The following is a 10,945-nucleotide window of genomic DNA, read 5'->3' on the forward strand; positions in this document are numbered from 1 at the left end:
GATCCATTTTCACCCTGTGACATCATTCCAGAATGGATGACTAGTCCATTTGGTGCTTGAGAGATGTAGCTGCCGCAAGCATGTCTTCTCTTTAGTCCATATCATACTCCCAAAGTAGAGTGACAAATGATACTTGGTGTTTGAGTGATGTCGTCATCACAAAAATGATTCTAAGTATGCATACTATTTAAATTTGTGCACAAAAGAGGAATAGCCTTATAAGACAAAAACATTGTTCATTTGAAAAGCATTTACATTTGCTTAGTCTATTGAAGCATTGTAAGCATTGACAAGGTTCATATTGTCCTTAAGTTGTATTCCTTGCATCCATCTAGCATCTTCAAATGGATAATTTTTGAACTTAATAAGACATCGTTGGATAATCTTAGCATGCCGCTACTTGTCTTCATGCTGAAGGATAGCTTTGGGTTGTAGCACCTCTTCTTGGTCTTTGATTTCTAGAGGGTCTTCAATAATTGGTTCTATTGGTGGCTCTCTGTTGTAGGGATTAAGTAGGCTCACCTAAAAAACATTGTGTGTATGAGCCAATGGTCAGGCAATTTGAGTTGACAAGCCATGTCATTGATTGGCTTCAAGATTTGAAAAGGACCATAGTATCTTTTTGTTGATTTAGCATAATACTTTTGATGGCCCGTAGGATTTTTGCCCGTCGTTTGCCTCAATTGAGCCTTGAGAAACTTAAATAAGACCCAATTATTTTCTTTGAATGTTAGGGCCCTTCTATGCTTATCATCAGCTTTTTGCCTTTGTTGAGAGATGGATATGGCCTCCTTAACCTTTTGAAAATATTCTTGTAGGTCATGCTATCCTCATCAGCAGCGAAGATCTTCCCATGTGCTTTAAGTAGCAAGGGACTTTTAGGTCTTTCCTCTATGATCTCAAAAGGTGATTTTCTTGTAGTGGTATGGACAGTATTATTGTATGCATACTCTACAAGGGGTAAGTACTTCTCACATTGAGATCATTGATTTACTTCTGTAACATAAGTCTTTAGTAGATCGAGTATTGTAAGATTGGCTATCTCACTTTGGCCATTTATTTATGGGTGGTAGGCCGAAGAGAAATTCAATCTTGTACCTAGATTTTCAAAGAGACCTTTCTAGAAATTACTGGTGGTCATTCTAGGATCTCTATCTAACACGATGGATGTTGGTAATCCATTGTGTTTGAAAATCTAAGATATGAAGATGGTTGCTAGTTGGTGCGTCTTAATAGTCTTTTTGACAGGAATAAAGTGTGCTTGCTTGCTAAACCTGTTGATTATTGTCCATATTCCCGTATTCCCATGGATAGACTTGGGTAATCCAAAGATAAAATCCATGGATATACTCTCCCATGGTGAATTAGGGATGGGCAATGGCTGGAGTAATCCAGGTTTCTTCCCTCTATCATACTTAGTCTTTTGGCATACCACACAGTTTGAAACATAATCTTGTGTGTTCACTTTTATGGTAGGCATGTCTCTACTCCTCAAAGAGTAGGTTGAATGCCTCTATGCCCCGCATAGGGAGGATCATGGGATTCATACATGACTTTCTCACGAAGGGAGTGGGTAACACATAGCCTATTGTCGATGGAGAAGATAACCATCCTGCAAGGTGAGGGGTTCTTCTTTCTTCCCCAAAGCAAGGGATGACATTACATCTTTAAAGTCAGGTCAGTAGCGTACTCATCTATCATAGAAAATAGATCATTGTGAGTTTCTATAAACACCGCATTGACTTTTGGTTGTCATCATGAAAGTGCATCGGCCACTTGATTGTGCTTACCAGCAATGTGAGCAATGTGAAAATAAAATTACAAAAGAAAATTTTCCTACCTCATTTGTTTGTTGGAAAGCTTGGTTTGCATCATGAAGTACTTGAGACCTTCTTGGTCTGTTTGTAAAATTAACGAGTTCTAGATTCCTTCAATTAGGCCATGATTTTATTACCTCTAACTTTGATGGATCCATACGGATACCATCTTGAGATATAATATGACCTAAGTATTGAATCTCTTGAAGGAAACATTTGCTTTTCTTTTGTTTGAGAAAAAGCTTGTTCTCCCTCAATGCTTGAAAAATCACCTTGTGTTCCTCCAAGGACTTGGACTAGATGATGATATCAACAAAGAACACTCCAATGAACTTGCGATAGGGTCTAAATATTTTCTTCATGAAACTATTGAATGTGGCTAGTGCATTGGTCAAGCCAAAAGATATGACTAGATATTCATAAAGACCAAACATTGTACAAAACGCAGTCTTTAGGATATCTTCATCCACTATCCTTATTTGATGATAGCCACCTTTTAGGTCAATCCTACTAAAGTAGGTAGAGCCTTGTATCTTATCAAACAGATCTTCTACACGAGGCACATGAAATTTGTTTTTGATAGTGATATGGTTTAGTGCTCGATAGTCCACACACATACGGTATGTACCATCTTTCTTTTGCACTAAAAGGACTAGAGAACAAAAGGGAGACGAGCTAGGCCTCACCATCCATTTTTCTACCAATTATTGTACTTGCTTCATGATCTCCTCTTTTTGAGATTGGGAAACTCGATAAGGAGGCTTGCATGTTAGGCGGTGAGCTTCTTGGTAGGAGCTCAATTTGATGGTCATCATCCTCTCGTTTTGGAGGTAAGTCCATAGGGATATCATAGATGAAAACATCTTGGAATCCATTTCGAAAAGTAGACAAGTCTAACCCTTCTTGATTCCTACCATTTTTCATTTGATAAACCTTTAGTGTCATTAGTGGATTCTTTGACAAAAATCATGTACGCAGATATCGAGCTTTTGACTAACTTATCAAAAGTTGATGAATTTACAAGTGGTATAGTATGATCAGACTCATTAGCATCTATATACATGTTCTTTCCCCTGTAGGTGAAGTAGATTCTCCTTTCACGGAATTTTGTGTTGGAGCCATGCGATCAAACCATGGCGCCCCTAGGATAGCATCCTCATGTCGGAGAGGAGAGATTAAAAAGTCTTCTTTGTCGACATAGATTTGGACATGAAGCATCAACTTCCCAATCAAGGGAGTAACGGAGGCTTGCTGTCCCTTGAAAGCTGTGTCAGTCGTTACAATATCTCCCAAGTCAAATGCTTGACTGCCCAGCTTGGCGGCCAACTTCATTGTTGATAAGAAGTTGTGAGTAGAGCTAGGGTCAAACAAGATGAAGGTATCATGATACCTTACCTTTCCCCAAGCATAGGAGAGATGATCCTTTGCAATGAGCATCCTCGTTTGGAGCTTCATTGGTGGAAGCCCTAGGAGTCTCATTGCGAGCATTTTTCTTGCGGCAAGAAAGATAGCCATGTCCTTGCTCCCCACACTTAAAACACTTATGGTCCTTGCAAGAAGCTTCAAGTCCTTCATGAGAGAGTTTGTTTTTACCTTTGTAAACTCCCTTCTCCTTGGACCTATTGTTGTTGTAATTGTTGTAGGAAGTGCCTTGGAAAGAATTTTGGGCATTGATTTTCCCCTTTGCATCATTTTGTCTTTGTTTTCCATGGGTTTGACATTCCATCTAGCCCCTTGTTGGAAATTGATGCGGGAAGCAACCATGGTGTGGTGGATTACTTTGGTGATAGAACCAGGCTGTTGGGAGTTGACATACTCGGTCATTTCTTCAGGTAATTTTGCACAGAATTATTGCTTTTTCTCGGCAAAGTCTATCTTTTGGAAGATAGAAGCCTTGAGATGTAAATCCCAAAACTTGTCCACATATTTGTGAATAGACCCATGTGAGAGAAGCTTCAAACTGCGCCATTCGATAAGTACTTTTTTCTTTGCATCGCTTGCAAGGAATTGCTTCATGTCTTTAGGGCTTCACTACTACCACGAAGGCTAGCCCACCATTGATGAGCCGATTTTTGGAAATGCATAGCTACATGGCGTAGCTTGGAGGACTCCGTGAAGCCCTCGTCTCTAAAGGCCACATCAAATTGCTGGATGAAGGCCAATACTTTGTCGGTGGCACCAAAGGTGCCATCATAGGTGAGAAAAGAGATACTCTTTCCTCCCTCTTTTTGAACTTATTAAGCTTTTGTGATATTTGCCATGCACGATATGATTTGCGATGTCCTCCCCTCTTGTATTCTCTAGGAGAATAGCCATAGCTTTTGTCGGGAGAGGAGGGAGGTGAAGAAGAAGGAGAAGAGGGTGACCTCTTTCTTGACCTTTTCTTCCTTTGTTCCTCTCTTCCCTTTCGGAGTGATGAGAAGAAGGACTGTGTGTTGATCGTTTCCTCACAGGAGGAGTTGGTGATTGTCTAGACCGCCGTCTTCGTGGAGCCACATCTTCAAAGGAACTTAGGGATTCATTACTTTCTTTGAGGGTCTCATCAAGAGGCATCCTAAGCTCTCTCTCCTCTTGAAGAGGAAGGGAAATCCCATAAGCACGAAGTTGTTGAGTAACTTCGGCTTGCAATGTAGGGTTGCCCATAGCTTGATGCAACCTAGTAACAAGATAATTGATAAACATGGGGGCATCATCATTAGCACCTTCATGTGCAAAGTCAAAGTTATCAATGTTCATTCTACTCTCTTGGTTATTGTCAGCCATGCTAATTATACTTATGTGTTTACTTAGTGTATTCTTTGGCAATTAAAAACCTTAGTTGCTATTCCTCTTAGCCTTTGAAAATAAGTACTTAAGTATCTACACCCACGGCTCGAATTGATTAATTATATAGAGTAGTGGGTGGGTCTAACATAGCAAAATTGCCGAGTGATAGCTCCTTTCGGAATTCTTATTGATCAATAATGGTAAAGCCGTAGGTAAGTCTAGAAAGACCCCATTATTAAGACCAAAGCTCCCAAGGTGTGCACCATATCCCACATAGTGGGCTGAACAAAACCGATAATAGATCCCAGTCCCACTTACCCTGATATAATCAACAAAATAAACCATTAATAGGCTACTTAACAACCTCTCTTCCTAAGCAAGAAAAGAGAAACCAAATGCTCTGATACCAATGTAATGGAAATGGCTCTATGAACTTTGAGAACAGCGGAATTAAGAGAATTGAGCATTTTTGTGAGGTTACTTTAGAACATAGAGGGTGAACTTAATTGGTGATAGCAACATGAACATAGTACTTAATTAACTTGGCATGAATAATACTTTTGCAAGAGAGAAAGAGTATTAGAGAACATGACAATAGTTGAGGACCGGATTTACTTGGAGCTGGTCCCCCCTCCAAAAGGCGTTTGTATTATAGATTCTCCCATCAAGAGAGAATTGTTACAATACTACCTTTGTGTTCCTTGTGAATCCATAGGAGAAAGAAATAGTTTTTCACTTATTATCACTCTTCTTGCTTAGCATAACATAATGAGATAGTAATGAAGATGAAGAATACGGAAAGCTTAAGCATTGAAGCATAGCTCCTGGTTGGATTTGCATTCCATAGCCAAGAGTGTTGGTGTAGGCTCTCCACTTCTCAGCAGGCTTGGAGAAGGAGACGGAGCTCTTGCACTTTGCACTCCACACAATGAGAGAATGTGTGGACCTGGCGTGGGAACTTTTTCACACACATACGAGTAGGCTCACTCTAAACTTGAGAGGGATAATCACACTAAAATCCTCATATTATAACTAAAAATTCCATGATTTGAACAGACTTGAGAACCTTCTTGCTCAAATAGGCTTTGTATAAAGTGAACCTATCTTTTCCCCATCCCCACTTGTGGGGTGTGTGTGTGTCCATTGTCGACCCAGAACTAGCCGTCCGAGTTGAATTTCTTGCAAAAGCTTGGAATTTGACCATGTATCCGCACGATCGTTGAAATTTGCCAGAGTGTATGTCCAAGCTCGAGATCAACCGGCCGGCGCTTGTCAAAACCAATTTTTTTTTGTTTTTATTTTCTTAATGTCCAAAAAAGCCAAATTTAGTCCAGAAATTGGCCGTAAACATTAAAAATCACCCGAAAATCCAAAAATTAAAAGAAAAATCCAGAAAATTTCAAAAAATTCTAGAAATCTCCATAAATCATTGACAATTCAAAAATGTCAATTACGACAAAATCAACAACCTGATCCCCGGAAATAACGAAACGCTCAAAACTCAACCAAGGAGGGCACAAATGTGTTTAAAATGATGCCTAAATATGCACACAAAACAACTCCTTAAGATTGCAAATATCAAATTTTTATGGAATTAAGAACAAATTAATGCAAAAATTAGTAAGAAATTGCCAAAAATTTACAAAAAGTATCCGAAAGATACCTGTTTTTTAAACAAAAATCTCCACACATAGGGGATTAATGCAACTAAATCAAATCACAATGGTCACATCGATTCAATTGCCAAATATTTTCATCAATATAATCCAAACTAGACAATTAAAATCGGTAAAATTAGGTTAAAAATTGACGCATTTGGAGTGCGTAAATCCCTGCTTAAGCTAAAAAACTCAGCAATTCCTAATAATTGGCAGTCTTTACCAATTTTTTAGGTGCGCACACAAAAGGGTTAATCTTGTCAAAATTGCAATTTGAATTCACAAATCTCTAGTTGGGCATGACCACAGCATAACATAGCATCATCATGGTATCTCTACTCATCCCTACACATGTTTAGATTCTAGGGAGCTTGAGAATACCACCTATTTTAACTTTCCAATGAAGATCGTTTGTACAGTTGAAAGCTCCAATCCTTAGTAGAAAATTAGTGTGTAAGCTAGCAAAAATTAGTGAAATTAGCAAGGGGTTAGTGCTAAATTAGAGTGTGTAGGCACACAATTGGCAAGATTTGGTGACAAATTAGGGAAAAATGAACACATTTCTTCATGCACACACATCCAAAATCCACAAAAACCATAAACGCACAAGTGAAAATTAGTGAGAAAACGCATCCAATTATGCCATAATTACACTAGCGTAGGCCATCATCCCCTACAACATTGCCAAATGTTGGGGGTAGCATAGCTCCGATGACCAACAAAATTATTAATCCGGAGAGATGAGCTACCCGGCTAGGGCATGGAAACACTCACACGATTAGTGAGCTAATCATGGTGAGCTTCTCGGCATATGGAGGAGCTAAGACAAAATGATTGGCAATCTCCACATCCACTCCCCTTCACCTCGAATCAACCCAATCACACACACTAACGATTGCAAGATGCACACAACATTAATCATATCATGCAACACACTGATCACAACCACACACAGATAGATCTATCAAGCACCACACTCCAATCAAATGTACATGCACACACAAGCAAAAGAGGGAAATCACACAAGATTAGAGAGGGATTAACCACTGATTAGCTACAATCTAACTAATCAAAGCATCACTAGCAATCACAAGAAGTATGAGAGAGGCATAGTGAAAGAGAATTAACATTGATTAGTGTAACCAAGTCACATGAGCAAGGAGAAGCTCAAGGACTCCATAGCCACACACCTCATAAGCCCTCACCAAAGAGTGGTCTCAACAGCTTGAGAACCCTAATTTCTTTTACACAATGCCTTATATACTTAGGGTGAAATATGCAATGTACGGGCTCCCAAAGCCTTTAGGGCTTCACCACTTACTAAATCTGCAACCTAGGCACACTAACTAACCTATTCTTTACAGCTTGGAACTCCCACTGAGCCCGTAACACATTAAAAATATTACAATGGCTTGAATAAATCAAGAATTTACAATACATGACCATTTTGGAAAAATGTGAAAAACGTGTAACTCCAATCCTTACCGCTTCTTCATGTTGCTCTTTGATGTGCATCTGTAATTCTCGGGCCTTTAACAGCTTTTGTTAACTGGCGGTGACGTAGTTAACACTCTAATGCCCGATCGGAATTCCTAGTAGCATTTGCTTCCCTTGCAAACCGGCTTTTCTTTCTGGTGAAATACTGTCACAATGTACGTACTTCATCATCTTTCTCGGACATACAAGCCCAAATTCATCATACACATCACTTAATTTATAATTGGAATCAAGATTAGAACCCACATGATCACCAAAGTGTATCATAGAGCAAATGTCAAACACATGAACACCCAAAACTCAATAATTTCCATAACTACTCATTTAGGGAATTTCAAACAACACAGACTTTGAATATTGAGTTTTTGAATACTACATACATCATACCCACAATTTCTCTCATAATGAATTACAAACATGCTCTCTAAATTGAACACACAGAGAATACACAGTTCTGCGACATAAGACACTTTTCTTCATTATCAAGAATTGGGTTAGTAAATTGATTTAGTGCTTCAAGGATTATACAAGAGTCTTATCATACACAAAATGACATTTTTTGAAAAAACCAAAATCCGATAAAATATGTATACGGCATGGGCCCATGTTGTCATATGTGATGTGGTTTGAGCCCCATCCTCAGCATCAAGGATGAAGCACAGGGGGGCATGCCACCTAGGGACCATGTCTATAGCTTTCTTCTATACTCTCTCTGTCTCTCTCTCTCTCTCTCTCTCTCTCTCTCTCTCTCTCTCTCTCTCTCTCTTCCCCCATAGCATATGGAGAACCACCCTCAAATCCTAATAGAGCAATGATCTATGTGTGCCAATTCTTGTCTTCACGTCATTATTCCAGAGATGTGACTCATGAGGCTTTGACTTCAAGAGACATTACGCATACTCTCTATCTCTTCTCTTGCATCGCCTTGCTCTTTCTCTCTTAATGAAAATGTGCTCTCTTATCTCTTTGTCCACAGCACAAAAGATCGTGTCTCTTCTCACATGCTCTCTCTCTCTCTCTCTCTCTCTCTCTCTCTCTCTCTCTCTCTCTCTCTCTCTCTCTCTCTCACATATATTGCACATGTGCTCGTGAATGTAGGCGAAGGTGGAAGCCTAGGAGAGTAAGACAAGCCACAATAGGCTAGACAAGGCGTACATGTGGATGAGGGTTATTAGTTAGGCAAAAACATGAGGGGGAGAGAATCTTTATAATATCTGTAGTATCTAACTCTTATAATTGAGAGAGATAGGTAATGAGGGTGTTGAGAAGTAGTACATTATGAAGTAGGTGAGCAACAACCAAAACACAGTTTTACCATGAGAAAGACACAATTTCGTGAAGAGATTTCACCAGAGCACCCAATGAATCATATGACACTTTAGACGGACACATCACAAGGGAGTTATGAGAAGAAGTCAGGAGAGTACACAATGCTCTAAGAAACAGTCGTACTGCTTATTATCCAAAAAATACTTTTTTAGGTTTTACAAGAAATGGCTTTTATACCTTAGACAAAGGTTTTGGGTTCGAAAACGAAATTTTCTAACTCTTTCATAGCCTAGGATTCCAATGACACAACCTAAAATCATTTAGCCCGCCAACTCTCTCTAGCTCATATTCACATAATTGTTTACAAATTAGCTCCAAAAACAAGAAATTGCAAGGGCTTAGGGCTACAGATGTCTAGATTGATAAAAAAATAAAATATTACATCATAGTATGGAGAAATATAGGCTTCAATGTTAGCTATGTGCTAGCATTATGTGTCATTAATGAATGAATCTCTACTACAAACAAAGAGAAGGGATTTAATTAAGCTATCTCCCACCCTATCCTTTAATGTGCCATCACAGAAAGACATTTGGTGGCTAAGTGCTAGTATTGAGGTGCCTAAAGAAATCAATGGAGTACTTTATGTATTTTTGGGAAAACTCCATGGATTTAAAAGTAATACACTTCCAATTTGCAGGCGAGAACTTTGAGGTTGACAATTTAGGTAGCCTTGATGTAGAGTGGCACCTAGGGGGCACTTAAAGACCATAAAGTGTTTGCTTGGCTCCAAAAAAGGGGTTTCTTCACTCTATCCTTATTCGTTTTGCACTCGAGGTACAAACCTAAAAGACAAAAGCACAAAATAACTTTACAAAGGGCATTTCAAGAAATTGCACCCAACATTCCAAGGAAGAACAACATCGCTACTTGAATCCAAACGTAAGACACTTGAGTGAATTATAATACCCAAGAGCGGACAAGAGTTGTTTGTGAAACAATTCATCACAACAATGCTCATGAACATAGAATCCACATTAGCCTCCCAAGTTAATTTTTTATAATTTCAAAATTGTAAAATTTACATAAGAAAAACTACCTTGCTACTAAGAATTAACCAAAGAAAGGTGACAATGGAAATGTATCTATCTCTCTCTCAGTTTTGATAGTTGAATGATCACGGTTCTCTATCATCTCAAGTGAAGGACCTGATGTTCTCTTGGCAACCAAATGATTATGGTTTCCTATCAGTTGAGGTGAAGGATCTATATTTCTCTTTTTGGGTATCTAACACTCATGTTTCACTCAATAAAAAGGACATTTATAGAAAATGTACTGGAAGAAAACAATATTTGAAACATCAAGTGCATCTCTTGAACCATCTCAAGTAAGCCTGTTTACTCACATCTAGTGCTCAACTATTTTGCTGTGGATTCTTCATTTAATGCATCATTCTTTGAATTTTTCTATATGGTTGCATTGTAACAAAATATGACAAAGACCAACTTTGATTGTTACGTGAAAAATACTTGTTCAAGTCACTTATGGCATGATAACAATCCCTATATTGTCCTTGTCTCGTAATTTTGAGGTAAAGTGACATAAGGTTTTGTTATTGTGTATTAATTGAATGATTCACCATTTACTCCACAATCATACAAGATAGAGGTAACATTATTCTAACTTAGTATTTTTACCCTTGCAATAAAACTAAGGTATGAAGACCACACATGTTTAACAAAAACAATGGTATTAAACAGTAAGTAAATTGGTAATGCAAACATATGATAATGGTATGAAAATGATACAAAAGAGGTACTGGTATGAAATTGTTATCACATTAAAAATATACTATATTATAAACATATTAAATAGTTATCATACTAAACAAGTATTGGTATTATACCTTTATGATGCAATTTTTTTAATATGATACAT

This window comes from Adiantum capillus-veneris, chromosome 15 (genome assembly GCF_014529385.1).
Source record: "Adiantum capillus-veneris isolate H3 chromosome 15, ASM1452938v2, whole genome shotgun sequence".
Taxonomy (NCBI): domain Eukaryota; kingdom Viridiplantae; phylum Streptophyta; class Polypodiopsida; order Polypodiales; family Pteridaceae; genus Adiantum; species Adiantum capillus-veneris.